Genomic DNA, 16467 nt, shown 5'->3' with positions numbered 1-16467 from the left:
GCAGATGAAGTACACAAGAGGTTTGTGAAACTCAACAGATCAGGTAGCATCTATGGAGAGTTGAGACCGTTCAACTAGACCAGTGCAGATGAAGGATCTCAATCCAAAATGTTGACCATTCACTTCTGCCCACAGATGCCGCCTGGCCCACTGAGTTCTTCCAGCATCGTGTTTTGCAAAAATAATAGGGTTGGCAAAAGGAGGAAACATTAACATTCCTAATATAAACTGGGCTATTACAGAAACATGGCTAAGAGAGAGACAAGATTGGCAGCTTAACATTTCAGGGTACAGCTGCTGCCGACAAGATAGAATTCGAGGAAAGAAATGAAAGGGAATTACATTTTTGATTGAGGAGAACATCATAGCAGTAAGTCAGAGATTAAATTCTCGAGGGATCATCCGATGAGGTTTTATGTGTGGCTGTGAGAAATAAGCAAAGGATAATCTTATTATGATTGTACTATAAGCCCTCAAATAGTCAATGGTCATTCGAGGAACAAACGTGCAGATGAAGGGTCTCAACCCAAAATGTTGACCGTTCACTTCTGCCCATAGATGCTGCATGGTCCACTGAGTTCTTCCAGCCTCTTGTGTTTTGCAAAATTAATCGGGCTGTAAAAGGAGGAAACATTAACATTCCTAATATAGACTGGTACTGCCATAGGGCTAAGGGCTTAGATGGGAGCAGAATTTGTAAAGTGCATTCAAGAAAGTTCCCCCTGGAAATATACTAAGAACCCCACTTTGGGAGAGGGAAAGGTTTGACTTACTCTTCAGATATACATCAGAGCAAGTGACTGAGAAGCCAGTAGGGGAAGACTGGGTCCCATGACCATAGATCCATTAGTTTTTAAACACAGTTATGGAAATGAATAGAATTAGTCAACAATTTAAAATTTTAATTTGGGACAGGACTAATTATGCAGCATTACATAAAACTTGCACAAGTTGACTGCACAAGCAAGACCTCAAAGTTCAAAGCAAATTTATTATCGAAGTACATATATGTCACCATATACTATTACGAGATTCATTTTCTTGCAGGCATTTACAGTAAATACAAAGAAATACAACAGAATCAATGAAAACCCACACATGCACCTACCCCCCCCCATACACACACACACACACACACTTGCAATAAATATCGAAAACTGCTGTAGAGTGTTTAAAAGTGTCCGTATGTTGTGGAATTAGTTCAGTGTTGGGGGTGCGTGAATTTATCCCCTCTGGTTCAAGAGCCTCAGGGATGAGGGGTAATAACTGTTCCTGAAACTGGTGGTGTGGGACTTGAGGTTCCTGCACCTCCTTCTTAGGGCAGCAGCAAGAAGAGGGCATGGCAAGCGGAAGGCTTTTAAAAGTAAGGCAGCGAGAAGTCTGTATGATTCTGCTCTGAAGTGCAAGGCTAGCAGGAGTAGAGAATCCTGAATTATAAAGGGACATTAAGGCTCCAGTCCAAAAATAAAAGGCATGGTTAGGTGCATGCACAGGGAGCTGGGATCAAAGAAATCCCTGGAGTTCAGGGAATGTAGTGGTATACTCTGGAGGGAAACCAGAAGGACAAAGAGGAATAAGATAGCTTTGACAGCAAATATTAAGGGGAATTCAAAGACATTTTATGCGTATTGAAGGAAAAAAGTAACAGGGGAGAGAATAGGACTTCTCAAAGACCTAAATGGATATCAATTGTGGAGCTGCAGGAAATGGGCCAGGTCTTTAATGAAGACTTTTTTTCTGTTTTTACTGTAAGGGAAGAGATGAAGTCTAGGGAACTTGGGAAGGTTAATGGGAATATATTGAGGATATTACAGCAGGGGATGTACTGGACATCTTAAAATTTCTGAAGACCACAAGATATAGGAGCAGAATTAGGCCATTTGGCCGATTGAGTCTGCTCCGCCATTTCATCATGGCTGATCCATTTTTCCTCTCAGCTCAATCTCCTGCCGTCTCCCCGTATCCCTTCATGCCCTGTCCAATCAAGAATCTATCAACCTCTGTCTTAAATATACAGTACATAAAGACATGGTCTCCACAGCCACTTGTGGCAATGAATTCCATAGACTCACCACCCACTGGCTAAAGAAATTCCCCCTCACCTCCATTCTACAGGGATGTCCCTCTATTCTGTGGCTGTGTTCTCTGGTCCTAGATTCTGTCACCATAGGAAACATCCTCTCTACATCCACACTTTTGAGGCTTTTCAGTAAGTTTCAATAGGCAATAAGTTTCAATAAGTCACCTCTCATTATTCTGAATTCTAGTGAATACAGGCCCAGGGCCATCCAACGTTCTTCATATGACAAGCCGTTCAATCCTGGAATCATTTTCATGAACTTCCCTTGAACCCTTTCCAGTGTCAGCATATCCTTTCTAAGATAAGGAGCTCATAATACTCCAAGTGAAGCCTCAACAATGCTTTATAAAGCCTCAACAGTAAGTCCTTGTTTTTTATATTCTAGCCGCCTCGAAATGAACAGCAACATCACATTTGCCTTCCTCAACCTGCAAATTAACCTTTAGGGAATCCTACAGAAGGATTCCCAAGTCTGTTTGCGCCTGAGATTTTAGAATTTTCCCCCCATTTAGAAAATAGTCTATCCTTTTATTTCTTCTGCCAAAGTGTATGACCATACAATTCCCGGTGTTGTATTCCATCTGCCGTTTCTTCGCCCATTCTCTTAATCTGCCAAAGTTCTTCTGTAGCCTCCCGACTTCCTCAAGACTCTCTGCCCTTCCACCCATCTTCATATTATTTGCAAACTTTGCCACAAAGCCATGAATTCTGTCATCCAAGTCACTGACATATAATGCAAAAAGAAGCAGTCCCAACACAGACCCCTGTGGAACATCACTCGTCACCAGAAGCCAACCAGAAAAGGCTCCCTTTATTCCCACACTTTGCCTTCTGCCAATGAGCAGCCTCACGTGTAGCAACTTGTCAAAGGTCTCCTGAAAATCCATGTACACAACATCCACAAATTCTCTTTTGTCTACCGTGCTTGCTATTTCTTCAAAGAATTCCAATAGATTTGTCAGGCAAGATTTCCCTTGAAGAAATCATGCTGCCTGAGGTCTATTTTACCAGTTGCCTCCAAGTACCCTGAAACCACATCTTTAACAATCAACTCCAACATCTTCCCAATCACTGAGGTCAGACTATCTGGCCTATAATTTCCCTTTCAAAAGTTTCAAAGGTACATTTAATGTCAGAGAAATGTATACAATATACATCCTGAAATGCTTTTTCTTCGCAACCATCCATGAAAATAGAGGAGTACCCCAAAGAATGAATGATAGCTAAATTTTAGAACCTCAAAGTCACCCCCAGTCCCTCCCTCCTGCGCATAAGCGGCAGCAAGCAAAGATCCTGCCCCCACCCCCCCCCCACCGGCCTCTCCCTTCTTGAAGATTGGAGGGACATTTGCAATTTTCCAGTATTTGGGAACCATTCCAGAATCTAATGAATCTTGAAAGATCGTTACTAATGCCTCCACAATCTCTTCAGCCACCCTTTTCAGAAGCCTGGAGTGTATAACCATCTAGATGAGTTATATACCTTTAGACCTTTCAGTTTCCCAAGAATCTTCTCCTTAGTAATGACAACTCAACGCACTTCTGACCCCTGACACTCTCGAATATATTGCTAATGTCTTCCACAGTGAAGACTGACGCAAAATACTTATTTAGTTCGTCCGCCATGTTCTTGTCTCCCATTACTACCTCTCCAGCATCATTTTCCAGTGGTCCGATTTCTACTCTCACTTCTCTTACTCTTTATTTATCAGAAGAAACCTTTTGTATTTTGTATTTCATCATTACCTTTTTAATGACTTTTTTTAGTTGCCTTCCGTTGGTTTTTAAAAGTTTCCCCAACTTCCTACTAATTTTTTGCTCTATTATATGCCCTCTCTTTAGCTTTTATGTTGGCTTTGACTTCTCTTGTCAGCCATGGTTGCATCACCCTGCCTTTAAAATACTTCTTCCTCTTTGGGATGTACATGTCCTGCGTTTTCTGAATTGCTTCCCGAAATTCCAGCTATTGCTGCTCTGCAGTCATATCTGCCAGTATTCTTTTCCAATCATTTTCAGCCAACTCTTCTCTCCTGCCTCTGTAATTCCCTTTACTCCACTGTAATTGATACATCTGACTTTAGCTTCTCCTTCTCAAATTGCAGGGGGGTGAATTCTATCACATTATGATCATTTGCCACGAAGGGTTCTTTTACCTTAAGCTCCTATTCAATTCTGGTTCATTGCACAATATCCAATCCACCACAATAGCTGATTCTGTAGAGGGCTCAATCACAAGTTGCTCTAAAAAGCCATCTCATAGGTATTCTAGAAATTCCCCCTCATGGGGGTCCAACGCCAACCTTATTTTCCCAATCTACCTGCATATTGAAATCCCCCATGATTATTGTAATACTGCCCTTTTGGCATGCATTCTCTATCTCCCATTGTAATTTACAGACTACATCCTTGCTGCTGTTTGGGGGTCTGTATACGACTCCCATCAGGGTCTTTTTACCCTTTTAGTTTCTTAGCTCTATCCACAATGACACAATACCTTCTGACCCTATGTCACCTCTTTCTAATGATTTGATTTCATTTTTTAAATCAACAGAGCCATGCCACCACCTCCGCCTGCCCGCTTATCCTTTTTATACAACGTATATCCTTGGTCTTTAAGCTCCCAACTATAATCTCCTTTCAGCCATGATTCAGTGATGCCTACAGCATCATACATGGCAATCTGTATCTGTGCTACAAGTTCATCTTCCTTATTCCATATACTACACACATTCAAATATAACACCTTCAGTCCTGTATTCACCCTTTTCTATTTTGACTGCCTTTTACATCGTAATTCATCCTGTTGACTGCAATTTTACCCAATCATCAGCCTCTCCTTGCTAGGTGTCTCATTACACATTGCCTTTATTTGTAAACCAATTATCTCATCCTAAGCACTGTCATTACCATTCCCCTGCCAAATTAGCTTAAACCCTCCTGAACAACTCTAGCCACCCTGCCCGCAAGGATTTTGGTCCCCTTTGGGTTCAGGTGTAACCTGTCCATTTTGTACAGGTCATACCTCCTCCAGAAGAGGTCCCAATGATCCATAAATCTGAACCCCTGTCCCCTGCACCAGTTTCTCAGCCATCCATTCACCTACCAGATCATCCTATTCTTACCCTCACCGGCACATGGCACAGGCAACAATCCAGGTAACTACCCTGAATGTCCCTTTTTTCAGCTTTCTACCTAGCTCCCTAAAATCTCTCTTCAGAACTGTCTCACCTTGACTATCAATGTCATTGGTGCCAATATGGCTGCTCACCCACGCCCTTGATCCAAGACATTTCTGACCACGCCACCTGACAGGCAACATACCACCTGGGTGTCTCTATCGCACCCACAGAATCTCCATTCCTCTGACTGTTGAATCTGTCAGCACTGCAGTCCTCTTCACCTCTCTGCTCTTCTGAGCCACAGCACCAGACTCTGTGCCTGGTCACTGTGGCTGCCCCCAGCAGGCTGTCCCCCTCAACAGTATCTAAAGGTGTATCTTATTATTGAGAGGAACTTCCTCAGGTGTACTCTGCACTGGCTGGACATTGCCCTTCCTTCTCCGGGCAGTCACCCAGTTACTTGTCTCCTGCAACCTAGGGGTGACAACCTTCCTGTTGCTCCTATCTACTACCTCCTCATTTGTCAGTATGAGTCGAAGGTCATCGAGCTGTAGCTGCAGTTCCTTAACATGTCCTCTCAAGAGCTGCAGCTCAGTACACCTGGTGCAGATGTGTTTATCTGGGAGACTGGAGGTCTCCCAGACTTCCCATATACAGTACAAAATACCATCCCTGGAGCCATTCCCATTACATTACTCAGTCCCAATAGACAATGAATGAACAAGTAAGAACAAAAAAAAGAATCTTATCAGATACTTTACCTCGCCCATGCCTGACTTTGTTTAAGCCACTCTAAACACTGGCACACTCAAAAGAACAGCTGCTCTGCCTGCACTTGTTATTTTTATTTGTTCTTTTTAATGAATCCCTTTCGTTGATTGGTTGCCCAACTCAGAAATTGCCATGAAGCCCAGCATTTTAAATCTTGATGGTGGACCTGATTGAAAAGGTAGCTCTATTTACTCACTTCCTCGTGTTGATTGGTTGCAGCTCAAGGTAGGTAAATATTCAGTACCTGATCGTGTACATTCAAGTACACCGTGGGAAGATTGAGAAGAAATTGTAGAAGTCCTGGCTAAGACATGTGCATTATCATACGCGATCGATTAGGTATCAGAAGAGTTGAGAGTAGCTGATGTTGTGCCTTTAAGTAAGGCTACATGGAACCTGTAAAACCAGTAAGGTTAATATCTGTGTAGGTATTGTCGGGGATTCTAAAGAAGATAAGAACAGAGATTGATTACTGATAGTCTGCGGGGATTTGTGAGCTCTGGAAAATTAGATCAGATGGGATCCAGAGAAACTAGCTGACTGGATACAGAATTAGCTTGATGGTAGGAAGCAAAGGCCTGTGACTCGTGGTGTGCCTCAGGGGTTAGGATCCATTGTTGTTTGTAACTATATCAATGATATGGATGAGAATATACAGGCATGGTTAGAAAGTTTGCTGATGGCACTAAAATAGATGGTATCCTAAACTGTAAAGAAGGTTATCAAGAATTACAGGAAGATCTTGAGTAAGTTGGGTAACTGGGGTGACAAATACTAATGAGTGAACAGTAGAGCCCAGGGGAGTGTTGTTGAACAGAGGGGCTTGAATTGAATTGAATTTATTTAAATCTTACATCCATTCCACAACGAGGGAGTAAAAATCTTTGCATTGTGACTCCGTTGCAATGTACAGACATGTGAACTTATAAAGGCTGATTTATACTTGTGCGTACGGGCTACACCATAGGCCTGATTTATACTTTTGCGTAGCCCTACGCCGTAGCGAGCATGCGTAGTTGTGTCTGTGTCGCTCTGCAATTCACCGCCAAAATGCTAGTTGGCGGTGGGGTTTCTATGCCACTGTGTTGAGTTTCTTAGTGTGAGACATGGACGAGGAAATGCATTTCAAGTACTTTCGGATGTTGGCAGGTAGGTTTGATGATTTGGTTCATCATCTCCAACCATTTATTTCGCATCAGTGTACAGACATGGCAGGGAAAAGCAACCGTAAATACATATGAGGAAATGCAATGCTACCAAGCAGACCAATCACAGTTGTTGCAGTCTGTGTCGCCATGACACGTGAGTTACATTTTTGGGGAGGTGCACGTCACCCTACGGCGTAGGGTACGCAGTACCTTCGGCGTACATTTGACGTACAAGTATAAATCAGTCTCAAGTCTAATGGCTTGTAGAAAGAAGCTGTCCTGTAACCTGCTGGTCCTGGCTTTAATGCTGCAGTACCATTTGCCAGATGGAAGCAACTGAAACAGTTTATAGTTGGGGTGACTGGTGTCCCCAGTGTTCTTCCAGGCCTTCTTTCTTCACATGCTGCTATAAATGTCCTCAGTGGAGGGAAGTGCACATCCACAGATGTGCAAGGCTATCCGCACCACTCTCCGCAGTGTCCAGCGATCAAGGTTGGTGCAGCTCCTGTACTGGGCAGTGAGACAGCCAGTCAGAATGCTCTTAATGGACTTAGGGCCATAGTTCCCTGAAAGCGGTGTCACAGGTTGACAAGGTGGTGAACAAGGCTTTTGCCACGCTAAGCATCATCAATCACAGCAATAAGTACAGAAATTGGATGTTATATTTCAGTTGTACAAGACATTGGTGAGGCTGTACTTGAAGAAATACGTTTAGTTATGGTCACCTGCTATAATATAGATGCCATTAAGCTGGAAAATGCACAGAAAAGATTTTTGGAGGATGTTGCCAGGATACAACACACTGAGTTACTGTACAGGGAACAGTTGGACAGAGTAAGACTTTATTCCTTGGAGCATAGAAGGTTCAGGACTAATCTAAAAGATCTGTAAAAAAAAAATAAGGGCATAAATAAGAGAATACACATAGCCTTTTACTCAGGGTTGGGGATTAAAGAACTAGAGCATATTGGCTTAAGATGAGTTGCAAAAGATTTAATCACAACCTGAGCGATAACATTTTCCACAAAGAGGTGGAGGCAAGTAAAATAACAACACTTTTCTGTGCTGTATACAAGGACAGTCTAGACTACAGGGGAATCACTAGTGTAAAGACAAGATGAAATTCTAATCAGTTACTTGAAATTTGAGTTCATTTTTCCCAACTCAAAAAGGTTAGGAAAGACTTGCACAAGTCTGTACACTTAAGTCTGTAAACTTAGATGCATGTTTAGTCTCAACTGAAGTGTAGTAATTTTTATGAAACTGGGCACATCTCAAGATAAAACAGAGAGACCCTACATTTGCACGAGTATTTTCAATATATGTAAAAAAAAATCAGATAGAGACACTCCATAGCTTCTTAAAATTAGAATAATAAGACCATAAGATATTAGGCCAGTCAGTCCACCAAGTCTACTTTGCAGTCCCCAAGTAATAGTTAAGGAAATACTTGCCAAATTTATCATGCAGAACTCAAGTAACTATGTCGGACCAAAAAACATACCTGGGGCAATCTAGGCAACACACACAAAATGCTGGAGGAACTCAGCAGGCCAGATAGCATCTATGGAAAAGAGTAAACAGTCAACGTTTTGGGTTGAGACCCTTCATCAGGAAGATTTTGCTTGTTCAAACTTGGCCATTTTTCTTGACCAGTGGTTTCCAAAGTGGGTGATATTGTACCCCCACCACACCTCCCAAGGGCAGTGAGAGTTTATAAGGGGATGATAAAGATTAACGGGGTTGGTGAAGGGTATTCAGTAGCAAGGGGGCAGCTGATGGATTACAGGCTTAAGAAATTAATTACTTATTATAAGCATTTGATCCTCAGTGCCTCATAATTGATTATAAGGATCACATAACCATCTCAACTCTTGCTAGCCCATCATTCCCTTAGACTTTGCTTCAAGTGCATTACAATTGTGAAAAAGCAAAATGACATTTCTGCATTTGGCATATCATGAGAAAACTGTATTAAAGAAAGTTATTTCCATTCACAGCCTGAACATTATTGCCATTCACTACTAACAGTGTTAGCTGTTTAACATTCGCATTAACACTGACAAAATTCCTGTGAATTATGGCATGGGTTTCAATGGTGTAAAATTCAGAATGTATTCTTTTGAATGCGTTAACCACATTTCTCTAGCCCATGGCCCAACCAAGGTATCGCTGCTCCACTGTATGTACCTTAAGGCAGACAGTCATGTTTTGCCTGAGCTCTGCTGACGTCATAACTTTACTCTTTATTGTTCGCAGAGCGTGAGCTTGGACTTAACAGGCAATTGACCGTGATCATTAATTCATAATGAAAATGGCAAAAGCAAACAAAAAAGTGTAGATGATATAGTGTGGAGTATCTGAAACATAGATTTTTACTAGCACTGAGCAACCAACAGCAGCCATGTGCCTGTTATATGAAAACATTTTTTTCAAAGTAGGCAATGAAACCATCCAGGCTTCTTGAATATTTGAACAGAATACACTCTGATAAAGCAAACAAGAACTTGGCTTATTTTCAGTCACTTCATGGAAAGTTTCAAAAAGAGAAAACACTACAAAACATATTTGCCAGCACTTCACAACAAAACTGTGATGGTTTGTGTGCTTCACACAACATTGCAAAGCTCACCGTTAAATCTGGAAAGCCCCATACAATTGGAGAAGAACTGATTCTGCTAGCAGGAAGTAAGGTTCTGAGTACGGTTTTGCATAAGTTACCAGACCAAAGGAAACCCCCTTTCTTTCCGTGCATCTCAGTAAATGGCTCGTTAGCCATCACTGGCAGTCTCCCAACTCAGTGCTGAGAAACCCATCTTTCTCGGGCCTTGTATGTCTGGGGTATACATGCTCCAGTCCCATCAAATCAAGAGATTGGGATGTCTCGCCCACCAAAGCCCCAATGGGTGTGATTGCTTTGTGACTTGCTGTCCTGTTACAGCTCGAATTAACAGATTGCACATGGCATACAATGGAAAGAAGTATACTTTACTGAAGAGTTAGTAGAGAGAAGAAAGAAAAAGACAAAAAGGGCCCTTTATAATTAAACAGTCAAATGTACACAGGTTGGAGCTCAAATCTTCCAAAGGTTATATTCACCAATCCCCAGTAGACATCCGCACCTTGGCTCCATCGAATCATCATCCCCACTGGATCAAATCCTATAACAGGTTCTCTCCAGCATCTTCTCTCTTCATCTCCCACTGAACAAAGACCAAGACCAACCTTTGTGCCCCTCACAAAACCTCTCTTCCCAGCATTCTCTGGAACTTCCTCCCAGTTCCACTATCCTAATTGGATGGCACACATTCCTAAACATCCCTCATCTTCAATGGTAACCCAAACAGGCTGAAAGCAGAACAGACTGCTAAAGTGAAATATCTATAGCATAGCAGTAACCTTGTGAACCAGGATGTTACATAATTATAGCGATTGCATTCAATGACAACTCTGTTCAAAGACAAATAGTTGAAATATCTGAGAATGAGGAAGACACATCGTACTACATACTTAGGACAACAGAATCTGCTCTACAGTTGTATGAGTCAAGTTTACTAAGCAACAAATCTTCGCTTCTTTGTTATGTTTGCCTCATAAAAGATGGAAGCATGGTTCAAGAGTTGCTATTTTCAAGGGGACTAGAAACAGGTATGGGGGGGGTCAGTATTTTGGATTGTTGATTATTTTTTTCTCACCAACATTCTTACTGTGCATTAGATAGGGTACCATTAATGACAGGACACCACTGCGGGGTTATTACTTTCTTGAAAAAGCTGTACCTTATATTTACCACTCACTATATAATTCATAGATATCTTGTCGAAAAAGAATCAAAGTAATCAGCTGCACAATTCATTTAATATTGTTATGAGCGGCAAATAAAATCACACCCCATGCTCTTAATTCTCGACTATTCTGAGAGTTTTGTATTGAGAATGAACAGTTTGGACACTTGCTGTTCCACACAGAAGTCAGATGCCTCCCAAAAGGAAACTGCCTCAGATGCTTTTATGTACTTTTTGAAACCATGATAAAATTCATTGAAGACACAAATGTTTCATTCATCAATCAACTCAAGAATATTAAGCATAACATTGCTCATTTGCCAGAATTATAGGCCGTTTAATGAAGTCAGTCTTCAATTTCAAGGAAATGATGTGAATCTCAAAGTCAAACATCATTTCCACAATTCTGTCCAAGTAAACCCTATTTAAGTGCAATGATGGCCGTTGTAAGCTTTTCCAATTTCCAAGACTGAATTGAAAGAGAATACCCGATGATGATCTTCAAGTATACTGTGCCCAAATGGGTGAGCTGCTTACAGACAAGTCAGAGAGATTTCAACATCATCTCTTATCCAAATTCCATATTGGGTAATAAATCCATTCCTGAACACTGATAATGGAGGAATTAACAGGAAGTATATAGGAAAAACTGACCTTGCTACAAAATTACTTTAAGCTGAAGGTGAAATTTAAAACAAAAAATCATATCAAGACTTTGGTTGCAGAAAGAAATCTCGGAATGCTATCCTGCACTGTGGTAAAAGGTCAAGATGTTCTCTATTGCCTTTCCAACATCATATTTAGCAAGCGTGATTCCAGTGCAGTCATCCAACTTCATTCAAAGCAATGAAACAGACTGCAAATTACTTAACATGGGAATCTGAGATTATCCTCCGAGTGATATCGAACCTTGAAAATTGTTTTTACTTTAAATAAATAAAGAAATACTTTTATTAGTAGCTTTAAATAGATATGAATAATTTCTGAAATTTTTTGTCACTTCTTTGAATTTGCAGTTCATACTTCCCTTCACTGTGCATCGTAAATCAAAATTTTTTTATAGTTTTTATGTAACGGATGGGGGAGGGCAGTGGGAATGTAGTTTGGGAGCCAAGGGCTCAGTAACCCAAAAGTTTGGGAACCACTGCTCCAGAGAGACTCAATGAGGGAATGGAGAACAGACCTGTATCATACAGGAAGAAAATAAAACTCATAAGTGCATTTAATTGTTTAAGATGACATCTTATAAATGGATTCCTTTCTCCTTGTAAGAAGTCTCATGTTATAGAATGCTAACTCATCAGTGTAGGTTAATCTATCACTGTTACAACTAACATACAGTGGCATGAAAAATTTCTGTTACTGTGAATAGCTAAGCGAGTAAAAGATGAACTGATCGCCAAAAGCCAAAGTTAAAGATGAAACATCCTTTTCAACATTTTAAGCAGGATTAGTTTATGTATTAACACACACAAAAAATGCTGGTGAACGCAGCAGCTCAGGCAGCATTGATAGGAAGAGGTACAGTCGACGTTTCGAGCCCAAGGGTCCCAGCCCGAAACACCTACTATACTTCTTCCTATAGATGCTGCCTGGCCTGCTGCGTTCACCAGCATTTTTTGTGTGTGTTGCTTGAATTTCCAGCATCTGCAGATTTCCTTGTGTCTGTGTAGTTTATGTATTATTTTTGTTTTGTACAATTTTAGAGATCCGGCTGGTGGCATAGTGGCATCACGCCAGACTTCGGGACGAAAGGTCCCGAGTTTGAATCCAGCCGGCTCTCCTGCATGCTTTCCATCCATGCTGGGTTACAAGCTGGTGATCTCTTTGGAAACTCACCCGGCAGAAGGCAATGGCAAACCACTGCTGTAACTTGCCTCATACGCGGTTCCCCACTACGTTAGTGAGGCATGGAGGAAAATCAAACGCTAACCCGAGAAACTCCAGATGCGACGTACCTTTCCTTTTACAATTTGAGAGTGAGAAAAAGGAAAAGAGCACCATGCAAAGGTTTGGGCACCCCAACAGATTTGAGCTCTCAAATAATTTTTACCAAGGTCTCAGACCTTAATTAGTTTGTTAGGGCTATGGCTTGTTCACAGTCATTGTTAGGAAAACCCAAGTGATGCAAATTTCAAGGCTTTATAAATACCCTGACTCTTCAAACCTTGTCCCAACAATCAGCAGCCATGGGCTCCTCTAAGCAGCTACCTAGCACTCTGAAAATTAAAATAAATGATGCCCACAAAGCAGGAGAAGGCTATCAGAAGATAGCAAAGCGTTTTCAGGTAGCCGTTTCCTCAGTTCGTAATGTAATTAAGAAATGGCAGTTAATAGGAACAGTGGAAGACAAGTTGAGGTCTGGAAGACCAAGAAAACTTTCCGAGAGAACTGCTCGTAAGATTGCTAGGAAAGGCAAATCAAAACCCCTGTTTGACTGCAAAAGACCTCAGGAAGATTTAGCAGACTCTGGAGTGGTGGTGCACTGTTCTACTGTGCAGCAACACCTGCACCAATATGACCTTCATGGAAGAGTCATCAGAAGAAAACCTTTCCTGCATCTTCACCACAAAATTCAGCGTCAGAAGTTTGCAAAGAAACATCTGAACAAGGCTGATGCATTTTGGAAACAAGTCCTGTGGACTGATGAAGTTAAAATAGAACTTTTTGGCCGCAATGAGCAAAGGTATGTTTGGAGAAAAAGGGGTGCAGAATTTCATGAAAAGAACACCTCTCCAACTGTTATGCACGAGGGTGGATTGATCATGCTTTGGGCTTGTGTTGCAGCCAGTGGCACGAGGAACATTTCACTGGTAGAGGGAAGAATGAATTCAATTAAATACCAGCAAATTCTGGAAGCAAACATCACACCGTCTGTAAAAAAGCTGAAGATGAAGAGGATGGCTTCTACAACAGGTTAATGATCCTACACTCAAAATCCACAATGGACTACCTCAAGAGGCGCAAGCTGAAGGTTTTGCCATGGCCCTCACAGTCCCCCGACCTAAATATAATTGAAAATCATTGAAAACATTATTGTGCGCATGCACCGGTCGTGCACGCAGCCTGTTACAGTCGCTCCATCTAGTTTTCTTACTTTTTAAACTTTTTTCACTTACATTATTTGTTGTATTTTTTTTCACAGTAACATGTTGAAGCTGCACCCTCTCTAACATGCTGGTGGAGAGAGTTTTATTTGAGTTTTTAGAGCTGGAAATAGTTACATTCGGACACATCTCATTAGCGTGGCAGCAGTAAGGTCGCATTGTTTATTCCAGGGACCAGCTGATTGCGCTTATGCCGGCCAGTTTAGCGAACAGAGCGGCGGACACTCCGGCTGAAATCTGGAGGAAAACACACAGAGGGGGATCAGATAGGTGAGGGAAGAGGACCGGGTCGAGACAACAGAGGCTTATGGAGAAGAGAAGTTATAAGCCGTGTCTCACCTCTCTCATTATGGGCAATGTGAGATCACTGGGTAATAAAATGGACGAGTTGACGGCACTAGTCAGGAGTCAGAGAACATTTCGGGAGAGCAGTGTTATGTGTTTTACCGAAACGTGGCTGCACGAGGACATACCCGATCAAAACGTTTCCATAGAGGGCTTCCAGACCGTTCGGGCTGACCGGAATTGCACTGAGAGCGGTAAGCGTAAAGGAGGGGGGCTTGCTGTTCTGGTAAACAACAGATGGTGCAATCCTGGTCATATTACGATCAAGGAACGTGTTTGTAGCCCGGATATTGAACTTTTTGCTGTTGGACTCCGGCCATATTATTTGCCAAGGGAACTCTCACATGTAGTTGTGGTTGTTGTGTACATCCCTCCCTCTGCCAACCCGACGTCGGCGTGTAACATCATTTACACCGTCATAGCCAGATTACAAACCCAGCACCCGAATGCCCTCATTACCATCTCGGGTGACTTCAACCATGTTACCACGGCTAGAATGCCCAACTTCACGCAGTATGTGAGCTGCACAACCAGAGGGGAGAGGACTATGGATTTGATGTATGCTAACGTTAAGGATGCATACAGCTCCTCTCCCCTCCCCCCACTGGGAAGGTCAGATCACAACCTGGTGCATCTAAACCTGCAACATCGCAGACAGTGAGGAAATGGTCGGAGGAGGCTTATGAGGCGCTCCAGGGCTGTTTTGAGGTGACAGACTAGCAGGCACTCTGTGAGCCACATGGAGAGGATATTGATGGGCTCACAGAGTGCATCACTGGTTACATCAACTTCTGTGTGGACTGCGATGTTCCGACAAGAACTGTCCTTTGTTATTCAAATAACAAGCCATGGGTAACAAAGGACATTAAGTACATCCTGAATGCTAAAAAGAGGCGTTTAGAGATGGAAATAGGGAGGAGCTGAGGGCAATACAGAGGGACCTGAAAGCCAGGATCAGGGAGGCTAAAGACAGGTATAGGAGGAAGCTTGAGTGGAAACTCCAGCAGAACAACATGAGAGAGGTCTGGAGTGGGATGAGGACCATCACTGGGTTCCAGCAAACTAGCAACAGAGGAGCTGAAGGCAGTGTGGACAGGACCAACGAACTTAACCTGTTCTTTAGCAGATTTGACATTGTGGCCCCTGCCCATCCCCCACGAGTCATCTGTTGCTGGCCCCCAACCAACACATATTCCACTCTCCCCTCCTACCCCTCCTCACAGTCCCCCTCCATGCTCTCATGACTATACCCCTTCCCCAGACGAAACCATCACGGTGGGCTTCACAGCTGAACAAATGAGAAGACAGCTGAAACGTCTCAACCCAAGCAAGGCTGCAGGCCCGGATGGTGTCAGTACCAGGGTGCTCAAAGCCTGTGCCCCTCAGCTATGTGGAGTACTTCGCCATGTCTTCAACCTGAGCCTGAGTCTCCAGAGGGTTCCTGTGCTGTGGAAGACGTCCTGCCTCGTCCCTGTGCCGAAGACGCCGCGCCCCAGCGGTCTCAATGACTACAGACTGGTGGCATTGACCTCCCACATCATGAAGACCCTGGAAAGATTTGTTCTGGAGCTGCTCTGGCCTATGGTTAGGCCACACTTAGATTCCCCTCCAGTTCACCTACCAGCCCTGACTAGGAGTTGAGGATGTCATCGTCTACCTGCTGAACCGTGTCTACGCCCACCTGGACAAGCCAGCGAGCACTGTGAGGGTCATGTTTTTTGACTTCTCCAGTGCGTTCAACACCACCGGCCCTGCTCTGCTGGGGTAGAAGCTGACAGCGATGCAGGTGGATGCTTTCCTGGTATCATGGATTCTTGATTACCTGACTGGCAAACCACAGTACGTGTGCTTGCAACACTGTGGTCAGCAGCACTGGGGCTCCACAGGGGACTGTCTTGTCTCCCTTTCTCATCATCATTTACACCTCGGACTTCAACTACTGAACAGAGTCTTGTCATCTTCAGAAGTTTTCTGATGACTCTGCCATAGTTAGATGCATCAGCAAGGGAGATGAGGCTGAGTACAGGGCTATGGTAGGAAACTTTGTCACATGGTGTGAGAAGAATTATCTGCAGCTTAATGTGAAAAAGACTAAGGAGCTGGTGGTAGACCT

General features: G+C 42.8%; 1 protein-coding gene across 8 annotated transcripts in view; it reads right to left on the bottom strand.

Annotated features, from left to right (window-relative positions):
* tdrd12 (tudor domain containing 12) overlaps positions 1 to 16467 on the bottom strand; it is a 200053-nt gene that overhangs the window by 174271 nt on the left and 9315 nt on the right. Inside the window, exon 2 of one of the 8 annotated variants that reach the window (XM_063066983.1) lies at positions 8622 to 8681. The exons of the other annotated variants lie outside the window; for them this stretch is intronic. The gene's annotated coding sequence lies outside the window, so the exon portion shown is untranslated. The remainder of the gene's footprint in view (positions 1 to 8621; positions 8682 to 16467) is intronic. 8 annotated transcript variants of the gene reach the window in all.

Source organism: Mobula hypostoma, chromosome 14 (assembly GCF_963921235.1).
Source record: "Mobula hypostoma chromosome 14, sMobHyp1.1, whole genome shotgun sequence".
NCBI lineage: Eukaryota > Metazoa > Chordata > Chondrichthyes > Myliobatiformes > Myliobatidae > Mobula > Mobula hypostoma.
Note: the sequence above shows the minus strand (reverse complement) of the source record. Positions and strands in the feature narration are given on the sequence as shown.